Source organism: Meles meles, chromosome 21, assembly GCF_922984935.1.
Source record: "Meles meles chromosome 21, mMelMel3.1 paternal haplotype, whole genome shotgun sequence".
NCBI lineage: Eukaryota > Metazoa > Chordata > Mammalia > Carnivora > Mustelidae > Meles > Meles meles.
In genome coordinates this window covers 36,658,453-36,682,862 of record NC_060086.1, presented here as the reverse complement: position 1 = coordinate 36,682,862, position 24,410 = coordinate 36,658,453, and the positions used below count along the sequence as shown (strand labels likewise).

The 24,410-nt window shown below is 48.9% G+C and overlaps 1 long non-coding RNA gene across 1 annotated transcript in view; it reads right to left on the bottom strand.

Moving 5' to 3' along the window:
* LOC123933929 overlaps positions 1–23,650 on the bottom strand; it is a 58,023-nt gene extending 34,373 nt beyond the window's left edge. The window contains exon 1 of the long non-coding RNA XR_006816708.1: positions 23,529–23,650. This is a non-coding gene — a long non-coding RNA (uncharacterized LOC123933929). The remainder of the gene's footprint in view (positions 1–23,528) is intronic.
* Between the last annotated feature and the right edge of the window lie 760 nt (positions 23,651–24,410).

The following is a 24,410-nucleotide window of genomic DNA, read 5'->3' as shown; positions in this document are numbered from 1 at the left end:
TGGGCTAAAGCCCCTACCTTCAGCTCAGGTCATGATCTCAGAGTCCTGGGATCGAGCCTCACGTTGGGCTCTCTGCTCAGCGGGGAGCCTGCTTCCCCCCCACTCTCTCTGCCTGCCTCTCTGCCTACTTGTGATCTCTGTCAAATAAATAAATAAAATCTTAAAAAAAAAAGGTGAGGAGTGGATCTGGCCACAGCGTTTTGATACTGCTGGTACGGAGTGGTCAGGCTGGGCATTTGTTTTTGCTTTTGTGTGTGTGTGTGTGTGTGGGAGAGAGAGAGAGAGAGAGAGAGAGAGAGAGAGAGAGAGAGAGAAATGTGGCGGGACTTGGAATCCCATCACAGGAGAAGGGAGGAAGAGTTCAGCCAGTCTAGGGAGAGTTGATATTCATGAATCCAGAAAAATGAAGAAAGCCATCAAACCGCGTCTTCCCCAAAATGCAATATAAATTCAGCAAATGGATAAGCGAATGCTACTTTTGTTTTCTATTCAACGGGAGAACAATTACAGCTAAACACCTTGGAGAAAGTTACCCAGCCTCCAAGTTTGCTAATTCCGTTTCTAAAATGGCTCTAAAGTCTTCGCTCGCTCGTGGTGGGGATAATTAAGTCTAATGGAGTGAATGTCGGGGTGTGCATCAGAGACGGAGCAGAGAGAACGTGACCGTGATTACAGGCGCGGTGGCTTCTTTGAAGGGAACTATCGAGCGACCCGCCTTCATTTGTATTCATGGGGACGAGGAGCCATTTCTGCGAGGCTCGCAAACATCTCAGAGAAGCCATCCACATGTTACCTTTCGGAATTTAGAATTCTTCATTACGTTTGAAGAGTTCCAGGCTTTTACATGACTGCTTACAGAGGACCAAGCACGAGACATACTGTGTCTTCTATCCTTATACTGAGGAATGGATTGAAGACAGGAGAAGCCAGATGGGGAGGACCAGAGGGAGACAAGAAATCCATTTTTAGGGATCCGAGGTGGAAATATTTACTGAGCACTTACGTGCTAGACGCCACCGTGTGCCCGATAGTGTACGAGGTGGTGAGTCGGACACAACAAGAGCACGGAGAAGGTGTGTCCTCTCGCACACTTAACACTCTAGCTGGGAGGTGCACAGAGAGCAAGAATGGGAGCTGATGACGGGGGTGGCAGGAATAAAAAAAAAAAAAAGGAATGGCTCAGAGGGAGCGGGGTGGTCAGGGCGGTCCTTCCAGAGGCGGTGATTCTAGCCTGAGATTCAGGGATGCGGAGAAAACTACAGGCAGCTATGCATCAAAGGGAGAGCCTTGGAGGCTAAAGTAGCAGGAAGCGCGCCACCCCCTCCGTGGGGCAAGGGGACCCGAGCGCAGGTGCCAGGAAGCCGTGGCTGATGGAGAGCGCGTTAGCACACGTGTGGACAGGATGAATGTGGCCTTGGAAGGGGAAGGAGTTTGGATTTTATTCCAAAGGCAATGACAAGGTGTGTTTTGTTTTCTGAAGCTCTCTTTGGTGTGGTGCGGAAGGTAGACTGAGCGGGGGGGGCGGCGCGGGAAGGCCAGCGAGGAGGCTCCCGCGGCCGTGTGGCTGGGAGGTGATGGGGTACAAGCCACGGAGAGAAGTGAGCAGCCCGTCCCTGGCTGGAAGGCAGGGTTGCCATGGAAACCCCCGAAGTGTCCGTCCACAGATGAACGGCTAACGAAGATGGGATCTACACACGCGCATGTATTTATACGAATGTTACCCAGTCATTAGAAGGCAAGGCTGACATTTGCAGCGACAGGGGCGGACCTCGAAGGCATTCTCTCCACTCACCTCCGCGAGATAATTCAGACAGAGAAAGACACGTACTGTATGATCTCACTCGTATGTGGAAATAAGAAAGCCAAATCGACAAGCTGAACCCAAAAAAGCAAAGAGTCCAACAGAGTTACCACGGTCAGGAGGCCGGGGGGCGGGTGGGGGCTTTGGATCTGGAGAGGTGTTGTCTCAGGGCACAAACTAGTAACTAGTAACTAGTAAACAAAGAAATGCTGGGAAGCTAATCACAGCTTGGTGATTATGGTCAACTGTACCGTATTACAACAAGCAAACATACTGTGATTTTTTTCCCCCTCTTCTTTTTAAGACAGGGAGAGGGTGAGGGAAGAGGAAGAGAGAATCTTAAGCAGGATCCACACTCAGCCAAGCCTGATGTGGGGCTCGATCTCAACACCCCAAGATCATGACCTGAGCCAAAACCAAGAGTCGGTGGCTTAAATGACTGGGTCCCCGAGGTACCTCGCTAAGAGATTAGATCTTCATTATTCCCACCACAAAAAGAAAGGATAATAATGTGACAGGATAGAGGGGTGCCTGGATGGCTCCGTGGGTTAAGCCTCTGCCTTCAGCTCAGGTCATGATCTCAGGGTCCTGGGATTGAGCCCCGCATTGGGCTTTCTGCTCGGCGGGGAGCCTGCTTCCCCCCCCGCCCCGCCGCCTGCCTCTCTGCCTACTTGTGATCTCTGTCTGTCCAATAAATAAATAAAATCTTTAAAAAAAATAACATGATGGGACAGAGACTTTAGCTAAGGCTACGATGACAGTCACAGAGCAATGTATAAATGTATCAAATCAACACGTTGTGGGTCTTAAACCTATACAATGTCCCGTGTCAAATATATTTTCGTAAAAAGACCAGTGGAGTGGCCACGTTTTGCTGATGAGGAAAAGAGGCATCAGGATGGTTCGTAAGTGTTTGGTGCGGGGGACTTCGGGGGAAAGAGCACACTGGGGAGGGGGTATTCCAACCCGCCCCCCCCCCCAATCTGGGTTTGGTTATCTCAAGCCTCAGGTGCCACTTAGACATTCAAGTGGGCAAGGGGAAGCGAGACAACGATGATTCAGAGGACAGAATCACAGGGAGCAGAGAGGAAGAAAGAAACGAGCCAGTGATGCTACGATCCTGGGGCACCTGGGTCCCTTGCCTCCTTGTTTCACCCTGCAGGATACAGCATAGAGATTTAGGCCGTCCCTTCAAAGGCCCTGTCTTTATTTCCCCCCCATGATATATTTAGTTTCTTCCCGGTAAACCCCACTCAGAAACGTGGCTTTGGTACCCTATCGGCCTGGGTTTGAATCCAAGGATTACCACTTACTAGGGCAAGTAATATAACCTCTCTGGGCCTCAGTTTCTTCATCTGTAAAATGGGAATAAGAAGAAGACCTACCTCCTAGGACTCCTGAGATGGCCTACCAGCCTTTATGAGGCCTGTACGGCTTCACGTGTGTTGTTGCGCATCATTCAGCACACAGCCCTAGGAGGGAGGGGCTGCCGCGGTTCCCATTCTACGAGAGGAAATTGAGGCTCAGAGAGGTTGTGTGACTGATCCAAGGCTCCACGTCCAGAAACAAGGACAGATAAAGTGACTTTCCCAAGTTAACGTCACGAGTCGGTCTCTGAGCTGGTATTCAAACGGGATAGTCCCTCCTTTTTAGCAGAACACAGAATAAGGGCTTAAAACACAAGAGTTGCCTGTTTTTCACCATGTCATGTGGAAAATCCATTGACGGCTTTGCTTCCCCAGCAGACTCAGTGACTCTTTGAGGGCAGGGGCTATGACTTCTTCACGTCCCGTGTCACCGGCGTGCCACCGATGTGGCACTCGGCAGGTGCCTGGTGGTAGATGCCGCTCAGAGGTAAAACCGGACGGCAGGAAGGACTGCTGAGATTTCCTTCCTCCATGGGCGTGGGATTTCCAAGCAAGTGAATTTCCTTTGTTCTTCAGAGAACGCTTCCTCCTTTCCCAGCTGGAACCAGCCGTACCAGTCTGCAGCAGGTGAGGCAGGCAATGGAATGTTCCAGCAAGTTCTTCTACCCCCCGCTGGAGAAAGAGTTTCCTCAAAACAGGAATGGAAGCAGTAAGTGGCATGAGCCAAGAGCCCACACAAAGGCTAAACATAGCAGAAGGGAGGGAAAGACTCGGTGAGGCAGAACAGGAAACTCCTAATCCGTTCTGTTGCCAGCATGTGAGACAGTGAGGGTGTCGTGGGCAGGACAATTACACTGAAATATGGCCCAGCTTAGCATAAGAGCTGTCCTAAGGGGAAAGTCAAGAAACGCCACGCCAAACTTCTGGGAGAAGTAGGCGGAATGAGGTCCTCGAGGCGAGGTCTAATGATCTTGGCTATGTCCATTTCAGACCTGGCGGCTAGCTTCAGCATATCCCTAGCCCCCAAGTCCTAGTGAGACGGTTCTTCTTCTTCTTCTTCTTCTTCTCTCTCTCTCTCTTTTTAAAGATTTTATTTATTTGACAGAGATCACAAGTAGGCAGAGAGGCAGGCAGAGAGAGAGGGGGGAAGCAGGCTCCCCGCTGAGCAGAGAGCCCGACGTGGGGCTTGATCCTAGGACCCTGAGATCATGACCTGAGCCGAAGGCAGAGGCTTTAACACACTGAGCCACCCAGGTGCCCCAAGATGGTTCTTTAAGAGTCAGAGGAATGGTGGTGGTTTAGAGCAGCTTTGCAATCCATCTCTGCATCCTAGACTGAGCATGTGAAAAGGCAGGCTATGTCTGTGTGCATCACTCCTCCTGCGATGTGGAGGTCTAGGAGGATGGTGCTAGTTGTTGGGGGGGGGGTCCTAAGGACAGGGAGCGGCAGAGCTGTGGCTGCCCCCTTTTTCCTCGTCTCCGGAGTTCCTTCAAGCACTTCAGAGAGGAAGTGGACTGCCCTAAAGCAGAGAGGAGAGCTTTTGAACGCCGGGAGCAGGGCATCACTCTAACGATGACTCCTGGTGTTTGGAGATACGGGAGCACAGAAGCAGCAGGGAGAGGTACAAAGCTCAGAGATGCACCTGCTCCTTGGAAGAGAAAGACTAAATGTCTCTGAGGCCACTTGGGGGACATGCAGCCACCTGGTACTGGCTACACTCTTCGGTTGCTATGAATCGCAAACTCCTACGTGAGCCTCTTCTCTCCTCCTACATCCCACTGAGCCCCTACCAGGCTCGATGTGGGGATGAGGGAAGAGGAACAACTCAGTTGGTACCTTGGGGGTGGGGCCAAATCCATTTGGCCTGGATTCTAAGCCCTTCCTGTTCCTGCCTCTCTTCTCTCTCCTGACTCACACCACCAACACCACTGATTTTACAGTATCCAGGGACTTTAGAATGTGGTTTAAGTTCCCATCAGCACTTTAACTTGGGGACCGTGACACGAGTGTTCACGTTCTGCTCAACTCCCTGTAAGAAAGCAGTCTCAGCCGGGGTGATCTGGATGCCCCAGGGACATTTGGTGGCAGAATCTGGAGACGTATTTTGGTTGTCATGACTTGGGAGGGCGGCTGTTGGCACCCAGAGGGCAGAGACCAGGAAGGCTGTTAACCATCCTACAGTGCACAGGGCAATCCCCCACAAAAATATATCTGGACCTAAAGTCAATAGTGGTGAGGTTGAGAGGCTCTCCTGGGGATGGAGCTCACCACCAGGAATAGCCCCCCTTACTGTCAGGTATTTCTAGTTAGTAAGAGACGGTCAGGTGTGTAAGATGGGGGGGAGCTCTGATACAAATTTATAAGGAGAAAGTCGAGACCCCACAATTCTGGGTATTCACAACAGGATCCAAGAGATTCCTACCAGTGATGCGAGAATGTTACAAGACTGCCCGAAGCTATTTGCAAGGCAAGTATCCAAATGACACAGAATCTTTGGGAACACAGCTGGTCCCAAGAATGGGAAGCCAGTATCCGAAATCAGAAATGCAGTGGACAGTAGAATAAAAAAAAGCAGAGAGACAGAAATGCAGCTTTTCCTGGAGAACTACACAGTAAAAGGATTACAAAATGAAACGACATGCATAGTTGAAAGCCGGAGTTTGAAGGCGGGGCTAATGAGCAGGAGACAGCTAATGAAAATTAGTTGTACACTAGCCATAATTACTGATTTATTATGTATTAAACGTCCCTGACAGTTTTTCCTTCTCTCTTTCGGGTGCCGTCTTTATTGTCCTGTTTTGGTGAGTGTGAAATTTATTAGGAGCAAAATGAGATTGCCTCCACTCTTGGTGGGGAGGCAGTCTTGAGTGGGACAGGATAAGACACGGAGGTGTTATTAACACAGAAATGACAACTATACGATGCTCAGAGAGGAAGTCAATGTTAACAAGAGACAGGTAGGTTCTGAGGATCTACAAATGATTTTTTTTAAAGAAAGGGTTATTTGTTCCTAGACCAACGGCCCCCAAACGTTTCTGATCAGACACCCTATTAGAATTTTTTGAGCCTTCTCCCACAACATTAATGATTATTTTACATTATATGTACAGTACATTATATGTACAGTAATACATTGTACACATGTATTACTGTATTCATGTAGTGTATGTTTTATAAAACAGATGCATAAAAAGAAATTAAAAAGGAATCAACAGGTATTTTCTTTATGCACCCCAATAAACTGTCCTGCCCCATTCCAATCTCCAACCTAGAGTGGACGCTCAGCTCTGAGTTCAAAGAGATGTCTGGGCTGCATTTATACGTGACAGCCACTGTCTTGAGAAAATATATATATATATATATGCATACATGCATGCATATAGGCTCGTTTGACCCTCAAAACAACCCTAAGGAAGTAGGCACAACTGTCACTCCCACTTTGCAGATAAGGAAATGGAAGCACAGAGAGGGTAAGTAACTTTCCCAGAGTCACACAGACAAATGCATGGAAGATCAGGGATTCAAGCCTAATCCAGCTGGTTCCAGAATGTTGGTTCTAACGACCCTGTACTGACTGGTCTCACCTGAGGGCAGGGGAAGCCTTGAAGCCTCTTCCTAGGACAGAGGAAGGAATCAGGGGTGATTCAGAAGCTGAGGGCATTAAGGGCTTCCTTTATGGTAGAGCAAGATACTGGCAGTGCAATAGTAAGAACCAGGAGTTTGAGGGAGAGGAGAGAAAGAGGCTAGAGAAGAGGCAGACTCCCAGAAGTGACCTTGAATATGCCGAAAGGGGTTGTTTTGCAGAGTCTTCTGTGCTTCCCGAGGCGACAAGACTGAGGCTTAGAGTTTGGTTTGTGTTCCCTGCTAACAATCTGATCCTGTAACCAACTCGACCAACAAGAGGGAAGAATCACAGTGACAGTGACTTGCATGAGTTTTCTCACAACCTTGATCCCCCACTCCCGCTTTTAAAAAGATTCTATTTATTTATTTATTTGAGAAAGAGCGCATGAGCAGAGGGAGGGGCAGAGGGAGAGAAGCAGACTCTGCGCCGAGTGCTGAGCCTGACGAGGGGCTTGACCTCAGGACCCCGAGATCATGACCTGAGCTGAAATCAGGAGTCAGACGTCCAGCTGACTGAGCCACCCAGGTGTCCCCTTGATACCCTGACTTCTTGTTCTTTTTCTCACATGGTTTTGGGTTCCTCTACCACCTGCCCACTACCATGGAAAGCTCCAGAAACCAGCTCCTCATAGTAATGGTGGTGGGGGAGGGGCGTCTGGCAACAAACTCATATTTTGTGTACAAATCTTCACAGGTCCTTCAGGAGCCTTGAGTGACCTCAGAGCTAGAGCCTTAGCAGATGGGATCGTGAGTACCATGTGGTGCAATCCAGTCCTCAGTGACGAATATGGAGAAGAGAGATACTTGGCTGAGATCTTATGCAGCCGGCTGGGGGCGGAGCCAAGACTAGGGCCCAGATCCCTGGTCTGCCGCTCTCTCTGCCTGCGAACAGATCTACTTTGACAAACTTGTCTTTCAGGTCAACCGTTTTGCAAGGGTGAGCTCCGCTCCAGGCCAGTGGGAAGGCAAATATGTGTCTTCTCTTAACCTAGTAACTCGAAATATGAAGAGAATGAAGGTCTCAGGTGGAGGCTGAATCATGGCCCTTCAAAATTCATACACTGAAGCCCTAATGCCCAGGACTTCAGTCCATGTCTGGAGACAGGTCCCCGAGAGAGGTGATTAAGTTAAAATGAGGCTGTTAGCGTGGCATTTATCCAAGCTGACCTGGGTCCTTGTAAGAGGAGATATGGACACAGAGGGTGCCTCAGCAAGGGGAGAGACCTCACCAGAAAGCAACCTTGCCGGGACCTTGATCTTGGACTTCCAACGTCCAGAACAGTTAGAAAGAAATGTCTGCCCGGTCTGTGGTGTTTTGCTATTGCAACCCTAGCAGAGACCAAGACAGTCCCTCTAAGTTCCACAGGAATCAAAGCAGGAGCAACTGTCTCCTTTCACATGGATTTCCCATTTAATCCCCATAAAAACTCTATGATGCAGAGGTGATTATTAGTGTCTTTCTCACACATGAAGAAGAAACCAAGGCTGATAGGAGTTAGGGCAGCACGAAGCCTGTTGGAGTTCCAAAGTCACAGGCTTTGTCATTACTGGGCCACTGCAATAATAACCCGGGTTGGAGGCTCAGGAATGTTTAGAGCAAGGAGATCATGCCAGGCATCACTTCCGGTCTTACAGGAAGTGGTGGAGGGCAGTGGAAGTTAGCCAGAGGTCTGGGCCATCAGTCTCACTCCTGCCAACTGCCTCCTTCTGGATCTTTAGTCAACTTAAGACCTTCTGGATCTTTAGTCAACTCAAGAAATGCTTCTGGCTCCTACTGTGTGGTGAGCCTCGCACTGTGCCTTGGGGCCCCAGCAATGAACACAACCAACATGGCGGGCGTTATTGTCACAGAGCTTGGGTCTAGGATCACTGCTGGTTTCTCCCGCTCTCTGCCTTCTCCGAGTTCTTAACGCTTTTCTCTCCCCCAGTTAGAGGAGAGAACGTGAGACAGCAGTTCTGCTACTCTGAGTGTTTTCCTTTCTTTCCAACTTCTGACAACCATACTTCATGTCTGACAGGAGAAATGATTCTTCTCAACAGTGATAAATTTATGAGTTTTGACTGTTTGTGAAGTTCCCTAATTAATTCTTTATAGACTTCTATTGGCAACCAAATTTGCGTTTTGAGTTAAAAATGGGAGTTCAGATGAATTATCGTTGAACATTCTGCTCCCTTTGGAGAGCTCACCCCCCCCACGCTGTATGCTGTTTATCTCTCGGCTTTCTAGTAGGACCATTTGTCTTATAGGGACGCCCGGCGGGTGGTTACTGTTGCATGAGATGAGTGAACCAGCATTCACCCCGCCCTTGCTGAACCTCCTGAACAACTTGGAGAGGGCACCCCAACTGTCAGTGACCCCTCAGCACCACTGGGGTTGGCTTCAACATTTCTTGTGGGTGGCCCAAGATCTAGCTCTGATCAGAAGGCTGATGTGGCTCAACAGATCTGGGGAAAGAGCTGCTGTGAATTCCCATCCGGAGAGAGAGGGAGAGAAAAGGTGAGAGAGAGAGAGGAGATGGAGAGAGACACACACACACACACAGACAGAGTCAGAAATACGGAGAAAGAGAAAAGAAGGCAATTACCTGAAATAGAAAGGTAGATCAAAGAATGTAGGAAAAATAAATGATGATGATGGTGATGATGTTGATAATGATGATGATGATGTTGGGGATGATGGTGATGATGACGGTGATAATGGTGATGATGATGGTGATGGTGACAGATGGTGTTGGTGATGATGATGATAGTGATGATGGTGATAATGTCGACAATGATGATGGTAACGGTGATAACGATGATGATGATCGAGGTGATGATGGTGATGATGATGATGATATTGACAACGATGATTACAATGGTGATAACGATGATGATGATGGTGATGATAGTACGGTGGTCACGGTGATGGTGATAAAGGAAAGACTAACATTTACTGAGTGATCCATTTGTCCCAGGCACCATGCTAGGTTCTCTAGCTAAATTATCTCATTTATTCTTCATGACAACTCCAAGACGTAAATTCTGTTATTTTCCTTATGTTTGAAGCAAGAAAATGAGCTCAGAGGGACTAAAAAAATTGTCCATGTGCACACAGTTCTTCAAGTGGGGAGCCAGTCTGCAAATTCAGGCAGATGGACCCAGAGGCTATCCTTTTAATTACTATGATTGAGAGAGGATTCCAGAGATATAGAGACACTGAGAGAATTTACACATAGACACACACACACACACACACGGGGCGGGAGAGAATGGTTAGAAGAGATAAGAGTGAGACACAGAAATCCCAAAAAAAGACAGAGAGGTAGAGACGTGCAGAAACAGACTGCAGTAATTGACTGTGTAGACAGGGAGACACAGACAGAGGTGGAGAGAAAGGACATTCACAAAGAGCACACTATCCCTTCATGAAGGATGAAGATATCCGGGCACAGCAATAGCAGGTATTGTGTGATCCTCGTATGCCAGACACCGATAGGCACTTCTGTCTTCTTTTCATTCTGCTCACATTAGCCTTCACATTCTGGGAAGGCTGAAATGCACCACACCGCTCGTAGAGTGCACGCATGGCTTTCAGAGGCACGGGAGTCTGAACCCAGAGCTCTATGCCCACAGCATGCATTTCCCCCCATGGTTCTAACTATGCAGAGGGGAGGCCTGGGAGAAGCAGCATGACATTTTGCAGGGGTGTGATGGGTGATGGAGGTGAAGGAGGAATGGCAGGGTGGTCATCTGAGCTCTTCTTCCCCCTGCAGAGGCCAACCTAGCTGGTAACCAGAGAGCTCTGGGAGGTGGCGTGGGGAGCACTGATGGCCAGTCTACACGAGCACCTCATCTACTCCTCACAACAGACCACTGCATTTGGAATATCGTCCTTATTATGTAAGTGAGGGGACTGAGGCTCAGAGGGGTTAAACAACCTAGTTGAACACAGCTTATAGGTGGCAGAAGTGGGACTGGAGCCCAGGTGGCTGAGATCAAGAGCTCTTGGCCATGAGCCTCCACTGAAGCCAAAGAACAGGAGCAGCAGGAGAGTGTGCAGACCCTAGAGAAGCAGCCCTAGCACTTTCGGCCTCCCTGGCCCTGATTGCAAGAGACTCTGAAGGGCGTGGGGATCTATCATGTCAGCAGGGCAAATGCCTGGAAATCTTAGTAAGGACAATAAATCTAAGTTAATCAGAATGCAAACACTTGGAAATTCCTTTTTTTTTTTAAAAAAATTAATTAAGCCTTAGAGAGAAAGAGAGATGCAGGGGGAGATAGCAGAGGGAGAGGCAGAGAGAATCCTTAATAGGGCTCCCCGCTGAGCACGCAGCCTGAGGCAGAGCTCGATCCCAGGACCCCGAAATCATGACCTGAGCCAAAATCAAGAGTCAGACATGTAAGGGTGTTTGATATAATGAGCCTTAGGTGTTACATGTAACAGATGAATCACTAAATTCTATCTCTGAGACTAACAAAAAAATTAAATTAAAAATTTGTTTTCAATTTAAAAAAAGAGAGAGAGAGAGAGACACCTAATCAACTGAACCATCCAGGCGCCCGAACAACAGCAAATTTCTAATTTGCACCTACCAGGTGCAGCCCAGCAACACGGAGCCCTCCACAAAATGTTGTCTGACATCATCCTTGACATCAAATGGAATAGACTGGGTATTGCCAGACAGTTTCCAGTTGAATTCTGTGATGCTGAATACACAATGCAGGGGCTCAAAGAAGGGCAAGAATCCATTTTATGTGTACCTGACACTGACTGGAGACATAATTGATCAAAAGGTCCCTATCTAGATCAACATGGGTTTTGGAAACACAAGACTATCGTCATCATCAACAAGAAGAATGGGGCCCGATACTAAGTTTCATTAACCTATAACATACTAGGGAGGAAAGATCGATAGAAGGTGGGCACTGGGAAGTAGGAAAGACCTCTTCTTGGACTTGTTGGACTCTGCCACTTTTTAGCTGTGTGATCTCTGACATGTGGCTAAACCTCTCTGAAATGCCACTTGGTTTCAAATCTTACGCTTTTAGCATCCCATGAAACACGGAACCTACCTGAAACACGGTCCTTGCTCCTGCGCAAACAGGTAATTATCTCCTTAACTGCGGAGGTGAGGACGCCATCAAGGCCACCCCAAAAGTGAGCGTGAACTACCACCTCTTGAATGTTAGTGATGGGCCACCATGACACTAGACCATCCCCGTTGTCTACCTTTCTCTCTCAGACCCGCCCTGAATTCTTTCTCTCACCTTATGCAAGTGGAACCGGAAGCTCCAAGACAGAAGCTACCCTCCCTATTCAAGGTCACAGAGATGGAAAACAGGGGAGAGAAAAGTTCAGATCCACCTGTGGAGTTCAAGTAGACCTCAGAACAGACGCTTATTCATTGTTTTACTCTCCAGCTGAACTCCCACCGTGTCTGGACGCCTTTCCGCCTTGAAATTGAATTGTACTTCACTATTGGCTTCTGTGATAATCTTGGAGATAATACGTCTTCCTCATTGAAATCTCTTCAACTTTGGAACTCTCTTCAGCTTTTCCAACGTCAGTGTGTGCTGTTTGTGCTCACAGTGTTCTGTGAGCCTTTCTGCCAAGTGGTTAACGGCATATAAACATGTTTAAGTGCACCCGGGATCATACGGATAGGCTTCCCTTTGGTGAAGAGACAATTTCCATTGCTCTGGAAGTACAGGTCCCTCAGTTATCAGAAGAGCAGATCTATTTATCGAGGCCACATTTAACTGATGCCCACCCACCGCTGCTGCCCCACGAAAGAACATTTACTGGTTCTCTCAGTAGAGAGGTCCCTCTACATTTGCTAATAAGATTCTTTAGGGTTTTTTGTTATTGTTGGTGTTGCTGTCATTTTGTTTTAGACTTTATTTATGTGACAGAGAGGGAGAGAGAGTGAACACAAGTAGGCGGAATGGTAGAGGATCCAAGAGAATCCAAGAATCCATGAATCTAACTGGGTTTCAAAAATGAAAATGCGTTGGAGAATGGGCTGCTCCATGGACCTAAGTCCAAGGAGTTCATGGTGGGATTGTTCAGTATTTCCTATTAACCCTCAGTCACATGCTGGAGCCTAGCCTGTCCCAGTTCACAAGAACCAATGATTAAAATTTTCAGAATTTTGTGACTCTATCATTATACCACTGCTAGCTTCCAATCAGCCACAGTGGGAGCATCCACACCCCAGAAGCTGGAAAAGCTACGAAGCAGGGCTTTTTCTTTCTTGGAGTGATGGTTTGCCAGTACCCCCCTTCCCCCCAGCTATGACCATTACGTGCCTTAATTGTCCAGAATCATGTTTAAGAATAGGAACTTTGAATCAGCCTCTGTGGGTTTGATGTAAGCACCTTCCTTAGCCTATCTGGACCTCAGTCTCCTTACTTGTAAGATGCGGACAATAATTCTACACCAAGTGGGGTTTGTTGGGAAGACCGAGCGAGCTAATCCGTGGTGGCCTGGTGCACAGAAAGCACTATGTTAGCTCTTTCCCACACTTTCCATGCTTGGCTATCCTCGGTCTACCTGTTTACTCTTTTCTGGGGCCTTGGTGACCTACACAGTTCCTGGTAATGGCAAACACTGAAACTCTTGATGGATGAATGAATAAAGATGGAAAGAAAGAGAGCATTGGACCATTGGACCATTGGAAATATGCCCATTTGGCTCAGTGGTATATTCCCAGCTTCTAGAACATTTTTTTTAAGCAGTTACCATATGCATAAGCCATAAATCTTCTTTTGGATACTTTGTTACGTTCTTAATGTCAAGCGGACATCCTTCCCTTGTGTAAATTCTATTCATTATTCATGTTCCTGCTCTTTAAATAACATGAACCGGGTCATTTCCTATCTTTGCATATCTTCATGTTTTGCTATCTCTGGGATGAGATTTCTAGACTCCGTGCAGAGTAGGGGGAAGGAAATGTCGGTCTTTTAGGGCTGGACTTCGTAACGGCGCCTTCATGGCCCGTAGATCTGGGTTTCCAATGTTCCATCTCTGGCTACATGGATTCTACATTTCCTCACCCCAGAGTCTTCCCCAAGGCCCACTCATGGGGCCAGGTGGGTAGACAAGCAGAGACTTCCGATCTCAGCCTCTGTCCTTACTTGGAACTAGACGCACAACCAGTCCATCCTCTGTGTCCCAGCGTGAAGAGCAAAGGCACATTTTGTGACAAAGGCCCAATGGAGAGATTTCCCAGGAGTGGATTATAAACCCGGAAAGATGAGAGGAAGATAAGAAACGGACGTTTGTGGCGCAGGGGTGTCTCAGCTCTGAGCGTGTGACATGCCGGGACCTTTCCCCTCACTTAAGTGGATTCTCAAGGCTCCTTAGAAAGTTGAAAAGACCCAGAAAAAGCTTGCTCGTGATGGTGGGGGAAACTGACTCCATCAAGTCTCCGGAGAGCCCCAGGATGTCTTCACAAAGAACATTTCTAGTCGGGGGTCAGTGGATTCAGAAGTCCCTCTCCACACAAGCACAACGTGGGGGGCAGTTTGAGGTCATTCTTAGCAGACTTAGATCTTCTTTCCCTCAGTCATGGGGTATGCCGTCTTTCCTGATCATCTCCATCTTTCTGGGGCCAGGAGAGGCATCTCGCTTTTCAAGATCTCATTTAAATTAAAAAACAAAAACAAAAACAAAAACAAAACAAAGCAAACTTTACAGACCAGGAAGACATGTAGGACCCTCGTGAGGGCATAGAGTGCTACAGGTGAAAAGGACATTAAACATTATTAGGGAAATTCTCCATCCATTAGGATGGAACAAAAGGAAAGTGTGTGTGCTGACCTCTGGGTCTTCAGCTGGATTCCTTGATGTGCTGTTTCAGTCCCTGGGAGAATACTGACCAGGTGCCTCAGTCTGGGCTGGGAACCCCCACCTTAACCTCCTTATCTGGTTACAGGAGCCCCATTAGGTCAATATTCCTGCCTCCATTGTACAGATTAGGACACTGAGGCACGGAGAGTTTAAATAACTTTTCAAGGAAACACAGCCGGCACACGGCAGAGCCAGACGCTGAACACAGACATGTCCCTCTGACTCTAAAATCCATATTTTTTTCTCCTCTTCCCGGCGGCTTCTCTGTACTTCCTACACCACCCACATTCCCAAGAATTCTCTGACTCCTTCGATGAAGACCCGGTGGTAGAATCTACAGGACAAAAGAAGCGTGTCCCTTCTGCATTCAGAGCTCTACACTCCAATGAAGGCTTACGGTGGCTGTGGCTGATTTTTCCCTTTCGTGAAGAAAGGAGAACCGAGATGCAAACACAGCGGCCATCGTGTACGACGTGGCACCTGTTACCTCCTGTGGGCAACAGCCACATCTGGTATCATCCCGAATGCTCTCTAGGAGCGTTTTCCAGGGAAGACCCTTCCATGTCCAGAACGCGCCCCGGCAGCCCCTTGGGATGTGTTTCCATCCAACGTGTAGCGATGCCAGAAGCAGCCCCAACACTCAGCGGCGAGTCTGGTAGTGCGCGGGGGCTTGCGAAAGTGGGAGAGGAACCACCCTGGTGACAGTCACCCTGGTGGAAAGGACACGATGGAATCCTCCGCCTCAGCCTTCTGGATGGGCAATTGGGATGCAGAGAAGAGGGGAGGCCTCTGCTTGCTGAGGCGCAGCGGGAGCCCAGGTCAACGCTCATCAAGTCAGTTACGGGTAGGACTTCCATGGTGATGACCCAGAGCCTTGCACGCGGCCCGGCGAGGTGCAACCCCGGTGCCTTCTTCACCGGTGCCCAGCTCCGGTGGCCTATCCACGGTGCCGCTCTGGAAGGGAAGCCATCTGCAAACCAGGCATCCAGTCAGACCTGCCATCTTGCTGCGAATATTTATTCTTGAGTTGTCCCTGGGAATGGATCAGCCCGAGGAGAGAGTGTTTTTGTTTTTCTCCTCCAAAACATGAACTTGTAGGCAACGAGTGAGGCCGCAAAGCTCATGTCAGCCTGGACTGATTTTCCGGACATAGAATCTGGGCTTACAGGTGAAGGGGTGAAAATGTGGCGTGACCCCAAGCCCAAACACAGGTTTGCACGCATACATCAGGCTTTAGGGGCAGAGCAGTTCTGCCTTAGCTAATGCTTCCTCTGCTCTCGATATCTCAAGGTTTAGTGGGGTTTATTGATGGACTGCTGTCCTGCCTTGTTCCCAGATGGGCAGGAGGCCACTGTGGAATGTGCTGGAACCTCCTCGCACCAGCTTACAGAAACCCACTGTCACCTTGTCAGGAGTTTTGGGAAACCACGGATGGTTTCACATTGACCACACACAGTGAGAGTCTGTACATTGTAGGGATTGGCAAATGACACGCATTTGGGCTTCCTGGTATCGGTTGGAGAGGTGGTTTACTACCATTTCCTTCTCTGCTGAATATGAGTGCCTAAGCTACAGGGTCACATTTAAGAGTATCAGCTTTGGTACCTGGGTGGTTCAGTCGGGTAAGCGTACCGCTCTTGCTTTCCGCTCAGGTCATGATCTCATGGCCGTGAGGTCGAGCCCGGCACTGGGCTCTGCGCTGGGCGTGGGGCCTGCTTGAGGTTCTCTCTCCCTCTCCCACTGCCCTCCCCCTGCTTGTGTGTGAGCATGTGTGCTCTCTCTTTCTCTCTTAAAAAAAAAAAGAATATGAACTTTGGGATTAAACTCTATGAATCTGATCCTTAGCTTTGGAGATAGTAAAAAAAAATGGGATTTGAGGATTTTTAGATATGGGGTTCATATCTGGTGCTATCATTTAAACACGTGACTTCAGGGAACCTCGCCGAGCGCCTGTGTGTTCCACGGCAGGAGGGTACCAAGCCTTCGTGGTGGTCACGACATCAGAATGAAGTGACTACCCAGACCCCCTTCTTGATGCCAGGCACTGTTCCTGGGTCTTGAAGAATACCCGAGGAACATTTCATTTTTTTTTTTTTTTTAAGATTTTATTTGACAGAGAGAGAGACAGCGAGAGAGGGAACACAAGCAGGGGGAGTGGGAGAGGGAGAAGCAGGCTTCCCGCTGAGCAGGGAGCCCCATGCGGGGCTTGATCCCAGGGCCCCGGGATCATGCCTAAGCCGAAGGCAGACACTTAATGACTGAGCCACCCCGGCGCCCCTGGAACACTGGGATCTTGCTGGACGTCTGGGGTGTTGGGAAGGATTCAGGGATCCTGCCCAAGGGCATCGGGAACAGGGCTAGGATTGATGAGCCATGTCTGTGTGGGAGGTGTGAAAAGGCAGGGACCCAGGGCCCCACATGGCAGGAGCAGTAAACGTAAATAAACGTAAATAACGTTTAGTAGATGCTTATGACATGCCAAACACTCTTCCAAGTGATTTATCATCGACAGCATCACCCTGGCTTCTCCTCGCAAGAATCTAATAAAGCTGCGGTTCTCAGGGTATTCTACCATCCCCCCGCCACCTCATTCCCTCGGGATACTTAGCAACGTCTGGAGGCTTTCTTGGCCCTCATGACTAGGGGTGGATGGCCCGTCAGCGCTATTGGCATCTGGGAGGCAGGAACATCCTGCAACATGTCCCAGGCAGACCAGCACAGCAAAGGACTGTCGGGCTCCGAGGGTCATAGTGCCAAGGTCGAGAAACCCTTGAGTGAAGTTATGAAGTACAATCACCCCCATTGCACTGATGTGGCAAAGTGAGGCACAGAGAAGCTAAAGCACGTTCTCTAGGCGATTCAGGCCAGAGAGCGCAGATGTCGGATTCAGACCCGAAGGTCGGGCTCTTCCCCTTGGTGGCTGCACAACCTCTCGAGCTTAGTAAGACAGGAGGTCGGGAGGAGGGAGAGGAAGAGGAGGAGATTCAGGGCGATTTCAGGAAATGAAAGGCAGGCTGCAGCTACGGTGAGTTATTATCATTAGCTTTTGCCTTGCCTGTACCTACATCAGTAACCCCCACCTCCTGCCACGCTGGCTCCTCTGAGCCCCTGCTGAGAGAGCTGGGTTCTCTCTCAGGTGTCCCCAGGCATCAGGGTCCCCCTTCCAGCGGCCTGGGGCTCTCCTTCGTCACCAGCAGGCTCGGGGCCCTGAGTGGCATCTGTTCCGACATGCTGCTGATTTTTTGGGGAACCAAAGCTGAGAGCTACCGCAGCTTCGTGGGAACAAATGAACGTCGTGCTGTGCTTCTCCTGGAGGAGGGCAGGTCCGGGCAGCCCTCCGGAGCCGCTCCTCCTCGTGGCGCCTCTGGGCAGTGCGGCTGGCCGCTGAGTGCAGACCCAGTGAGTCCCCTGGGGTCTTGGGAGCCAGCCTCAACTTGGGGCTGTCATCAAGCTCTGAGCCTTTGCTCCGCCTTGCCCTCCTGGGGGAGCAGGCGGCTGTGAACATCCGCTGTTTTAAAAATGCACAGAGGAGGCGGCGTGGGATAGAACCTGGGAGCTGTGTGATAGTCAGTGAGCTGCTGTACCTCTCTGAGCCTCATTCCTCATCTGTGCCACGGGGACAACAATGCCTAATATGGGAGGGGATGATTGTTGTGAGGTTGACAACTTGTTACGAATGGACCTAAATGCAGGTGTCACCAAAACGTGAGAAGGCACCTAGTTTCCTTAGTTATGAATGAAACCAATTCCATTCTCTTTGCAACGGCTGCTGAACTGAGAAGGACCCAGAGATCAGGCCCAGCTCTGTCAGGGAAGAGCGTCTGATTGATTAGTGATGTCTGCTATGGGTATAGGCGTGGGGAGGGGAGGCATGTGCACCTGCTGTGTCCCCGCGAGGTCCAGCCACAAGTCAGTAGTCAGTGGAAACCAAATGACGGTTGCTGCTGGTTATTTAAGTCACCATAAGGTGAAGGTAAGGGACACTTCCTTTAAGGTGGGCGAGGAATCAGAGAGGGAAGAGAAGTGGCCCATATTCTCTTACATCGGCAAGTCCTCGTGATGGAATGGCTAAGCTTCCAAGATGGCTTTAACATGTTTTGACAGTGGGTGATGGGGAGCTGTGTGTAGCCTGCAATTAGCAGACTCCCTGACGATTCTCCCTTCCATGCAGGTTGGCGGGGAGGCGTCTGGCTGCTGCCTTAGGGACAGACGCCTGGTATCTCCTTCAGGGAGGCCAAGGCTGCTGATCCAAGAGAAACTCTTCGGCTAACAGTTGGCTCACGGGGAAGGGTGTTGATACAGAGGGGACAGAAACTGAAGAAGACCCAGAGCTGGTGGACGTGGACAGGGGTTTTCTCGATTTCCAGGTAATGCTCTTCCGGTGAGGGTACCCACGTTTCGGCTGGGGACTGGCTCCTCTCCCACTCAGGTGTGGGCTCCCGGCACAGGCCTGGCCGGTCAGAACATGACATCCCTGGACCCTGGGCCACAAGAGCCAAGTCAATCTGAGCATCAGGTTCAGGAATTTTTCTGGAACGACTGGAAAAACAGTGACTTTCTTTCTGTCAGCTTCACTGAATTGGCACTCTCTTACCCTGGCGTTGCTAAAGGCCATTTTGGTCAGCACAAGGGGAGACCTGCCTGAAAATAAGCCAGGGCAGAGCAAAGCGGAGACGAGGGATGACGCGAAGCAGACTCGCGACAACATTTGGGCCTCTGGAACCAGCCAAGCCTGAAGCTAACAGTAGCTGGGTTTTTGTGCTCTTCTGCCTTAACCAGTTTATGATAAGTGGTTTTTTTTTTTTAATCACTGAAAAAAAAGAGTTCTGCTGAGTTCTAGCCAGTACAATATCCATGCTTGAAACAGCGTTTCCTGAAAGCCAAGCGAACCTTCCTACACTGGCGGGAGATAGAAGGTAGGAACTCAAGACAGAAATAAGACAGAATAGGGCCGCCTGAGTGGCTCAGTGGGTTAAAGCCTCTGCCTTCGGCTCAGGTCATGATCTCAGGGTCCTGGAATCGAGCCCCGCATCGGGCTCTCTGCTCAGCAGGAAGCCTGCTTCTTCCTCTCTCTCTCTCTGCCTGCCTCTCTGCCTACTTGTGATCTCTCTGTCAAATAAATAAAAAAAAATCTTAAAAAAAAAAGAAAGAAGACAGAATAATTCTAGGGTATTGGGGCACCTGGCTCAGCAGATTAGGTGTCTGCCTTTGGCTCAGGTCATGATCTCAGGGTCTTGGAATCGAGCCCCGTATCAGGCTCTCTGCTCAGCGGGGAGCCTGCTTCTTCCTCTACCTCTGCCCCTCCTTCCTGCTTGTGTGCATGTGCTCTGTGTCTTAAATAAATAAAATCTTAAAAAAAAATAATTCTAGTATATTAACAATGAGAATAACTTCTATAAACCCAATACCTATTACTAAGGAAGCTTGGGCCAGGTGATTTTCACAGTGTTTACTATATGAACAATCATTCCAGAGTGTGCTCTGTTTTCCAGCTAAAGAAATCGAGAATCAGGGAAATTAATGAATCATGCCTCATGTCCAACCGCTGGTTAAGTTACAGACCTTAAACTCCAGTCTGGCTCTGTCTAGCTCCAAGATCTAGGCTTTTCACTTTGCTCTGTACAGCCTCTTGGCCAACCAGCTAAACTATAAGAGACTTACTATGGGCTCCCTACAAGCCAGGAGCAGGATCGGGGCTTTGGGCGTGCTTTATTTATTACCAGGGAGACAACACTCGGGCCCCAGAGACTGACAACACAAAAGATTAAGGAAAGAAAAAGCTGTAGACACGAAGCACAAAATCTGCTCGCCCAGCAGCATGGAGCTCCTTATGCAACTTATATTAAAATAATTGATCAAATGCGTGTTATCAGCTGTTGGAAGATACAGCAAACACTGGTGGGCCACGGTGCCCCACCCCACCTCCAGTCCCCACAGGAAACTCCCGGGAAATGCATGAGGGGTGGCATTCCATAAAGCCACTGGAGCCTTTCCTGGAGAGACGGAAGGTGTGGTGGGAGCCGCAACCCACCGTGCGTCCCCAGCAGCACTTTCTGCTATCAGTTGGGATAACACCCATCAATGTGCCACAGCAGCTGATAACCTCCCAGGGCGCAAGCCTGCTGGAACGGCTCTTCACTCTAGAAAAAGCCTGTCTCGGGGCCAGCTGCGACAGCTCCTTGACAGCTAACATGTCACTCCGTGGTGAGCAATTTGTCCCGGGTTTGAATGAAAGCCAACCTTTCTTTCTGGAGACCTTCATTAAGCTCAGAGCACCAGTCTTAAACTGTACCGGATGGGTTGGGGAGGGGGAGATTGCGTTACATGATGAATATGTTAAAGCATCTTAAAGATTAGGAAACATGCGATCTAGTTAGTATCTTCTTGCATTTCCTTTTCTCACCCACGTGTAGTCTAACTTCAGAGAAGTCAGGGGCTGTGAACAGCGGAGGACGAGGGGTTCCAGGCCCTGGAGACACTGCTGGGTCATTTTTCCTCCTTATGACCTCACCTCTTGGGGTCTTTGCTAGCGGACATCCCTTTCCTCCCCAGCTTCCCTCTAGCCTCCCTCCTTCCTTTGCATCTATTCCTTCAAATTCCAGCTCATTTCCCAGAAGGGCTCTCCCATTACGCATTTCTTAGTTCCTGCGGCTCCTCCTAAACAGACGAATCCCTTGGTAATTACAGAATCCTAATTCTGTAATTTTTCATTACAACACGGGCTTCATATACACATGGGTGTGCAGGCATGGGTGTGTGCTTGCTTATGTCACTTTTTTTCTTTTTCATTTCTTTTTTTTTTTTTTTTTTACAATCGCATGTGGTGATTGACGGATGTCCAGTCCCTTCTTTGGAAGGGAAGCTCCCCAAGAACGAGCATTGTTACGTTTCCTGCTCACTGTGACATTCCCAGGGCTTATCCAAGAACCCGACCTGCAGTAAGTCCTCAATAAATATTTGACGAGGGGCGTCTGGGTGGCTCGGTGGATTGAGCCGCTGCCTTCGGCTCAGGTCATGATCTCAGGATCCTGGGATCGAGTCCCGCATCGGGCTCTCTGCTCCGCAGGGAGCCTGCTTCTCTCTCTCTCTCTCTCTCTGCCTACCTCTCTACTTGTGATCTCTCTGTCAAATGAATAAATAAAATCTTTAAAAAAAAAAAAATATTTGACGACACCCCTATCCTAAGCAATAGGCAGACATTACCCGTCGGATACGAGAGCAGAGGAAAGAGAGGCACGCTGAGAAGTCTGAAGAACCCACAAGAGCCTGAATGCAGTTGTTTCCCACAGGCTCCGCCCCCTCACCACTATGTCATTCCACCTCCCTCCAGATTCGAGCTCCTGTCTGGTAGCCGTCAAAGAGCAAGGTGGCCATTGGTGGGCCTGGAGACCTACTGAAATAGGTCTGACACTGTAACGATCTTCCTTGGCTCTAATGATCCGCATGAGGTCAGAAGTTTTTTTTTTTGTTTTTTTTTTTTAATTTAAATTCAAAGTCCAAGCTCTTTAGATTGCTAGTAAGACACTGGATACTCTGGACCAGTGTTTCTCAACCCAGCAATTCACTGAAATCACCTGGAGAAGTGTATTTTTTTTCCCCAAAATACTGAGTTCTTATCCAATGTAATACCTGAACAGTCTATGATATTAACAAGTCTGACACGCGAACAAAAAAAAAGTTAGTGAATGAAGAAATACATGAAACGCAGGAATGATTTCATCTATTTGATATTTCTCACCCTTTCCCACCTGAAACACATGTTCCCAACGTCCAGGTGTGTATCTAAGGCCACTGAGGTAAAAGACGTTCGCAGAACGGCTCCCTCTACTCATGCATTCAAACAAACCTCAGAGCTGAAATCAGCATCTGTGTTTGGAAAGACGACCAGGGGCAAACCGATTATTCAGAAGGCATCTTGCCCGGAGACATCATCTAACTCAGTGGCTCGTTCTCAGACTGGCTCCCCCTGGAACCGGCTAGCAGGGACAGTGGTCGCCATCCAACCAACGGCCCTCCACATGCCCCGCCGGCCCACTGTGCACCATGAACCGTATTTCATGAGTTCACTAAGGAATTCCTCACTTACACACCCCGAGTCCAACCATACCTCCAACCCTCTCCTTTTCTTATCACACATCATCCTACAGACACATTCTAGAAACCGCAGTTGGCTTTCTTTTCAAAAATGGAAAAGAAAACCCCCACTACGAAACACCACATTTTCTAGGTTTTTCTAACTGATTCTTTCTCATCTCCATATGGTAAACACATTCATCACGCCTTGCATTAAACAGCAAGAAAGGGAAGAAGAACTTTTTCTAAAAAACAAAATTGGATTTTTTCGGTTGCCGTCTGGCATAAATGTTTTGTTGCTGTTGTTTGGGGGATAAGAAAAAAAAAAGTCGAGTATGGAAATATATTATTGATTCCTGCCTGTTTCTCAGGAGCATGCACTATTGATTAAAGCCCTCCACAGCCCTAACCTTTGCTCCCTCATCTCGAGGGAGCAAATTTGTAGACCTGCCAACAACCAATGGAAACTCTAGCATGGAGATGAGGGGACTTAGCGGGCCAGCTCGCCCGGAGATGCTCAGAAAATTCTTACCAGTGGTCTGAGAGGCCTCAGTGAGGAGACGTGAGGGGCATAGACAAAGCTCACAGAAACTTCTCAGGTGCTCACAAAGCACACTCCCGTCTCAGACTCATGTACTCTGGCTAGAATTCAGTGCCCTCCATCCACAGCACCTAGCTCTCTTCCTCCCCACCATCCCCAAGTTCATTGATTCAACTGCGCTCATTGCCATTTGATCTTTCAACACAGACCCTTACCAGACACACTTTGCGGTTCTTTGCCCAGCCCAGAAACCACTGTCCCTTTGCTGAGAACAGCCCTCAGACTCACCAGTTGCCTTCCCCAGCCACAGTGTTAGTGATCCATTGGAGAAGCTCGTTGTATGAAAGGGGGGCTGTTGCCTCAATCTGGGCCAATCAGATTCACTCTGTTGGGAACCTGGAGTTGCATGGAGAGGCAGCCGTCTTCCACCCTGTAGAACAAGAAGGAAAGGAAGCTTGTTTGCCACGAAATAACCAAGCAGGGAGGAAAGACAGAGGGTGCTGCCATGGCTTTGGAGCCCATGATTCCAATCAATGCTGGCTTTCCTAGTGCACTGTCATCTTGGGTACTGGATTCTTCTATTCAATTTGGAAGCCTATCTGTTTGGCCTAAGTTGGTGTGAATTGCCTATTGTCCCCCAAAGTTCAAGAGACCCAACCACGATCAATCCCATGCTTAGATTTTTTTTCTCAGAAAGATGCAAGTCTAAGAAAGATTATTCCTTTTTTTCTTAGGCAATCCAAATCCCACTCTTCCTGCTGCCCACCTCCTCTGGGGAGTCTTCCCTGATTAACCCTGTTCACACTCATCTTCCCGTTGCTCATGATTGCCTCCATCTGTCTACACATCCACCTACTTCATTGTGTGTTGGCATCTGCTGTTTCCTAACTGTGCACTTTGTAGGCATCCTGGGAGCTAAAAATTTGTCTTTTTTCATTTCCTTTGAATGCCATAACACCTACCACTCTGCCAGGCAGAAATTAATTTCCTGAATGGGAATAAAACTTCAGGGCAATAGCCGGGAAGTGGCGAGGGAAGACTTCAGCCTGTGCTGACAACCCCGCATTAGTCCTCTCTTGCTTCCTGAACACATATTCTGAAAGTGGTCCCTGGTCGGGGCTTCAGCGCGCAGGTGGATTCCCCATGCACAGGTGGGTATTGGCGTCACAC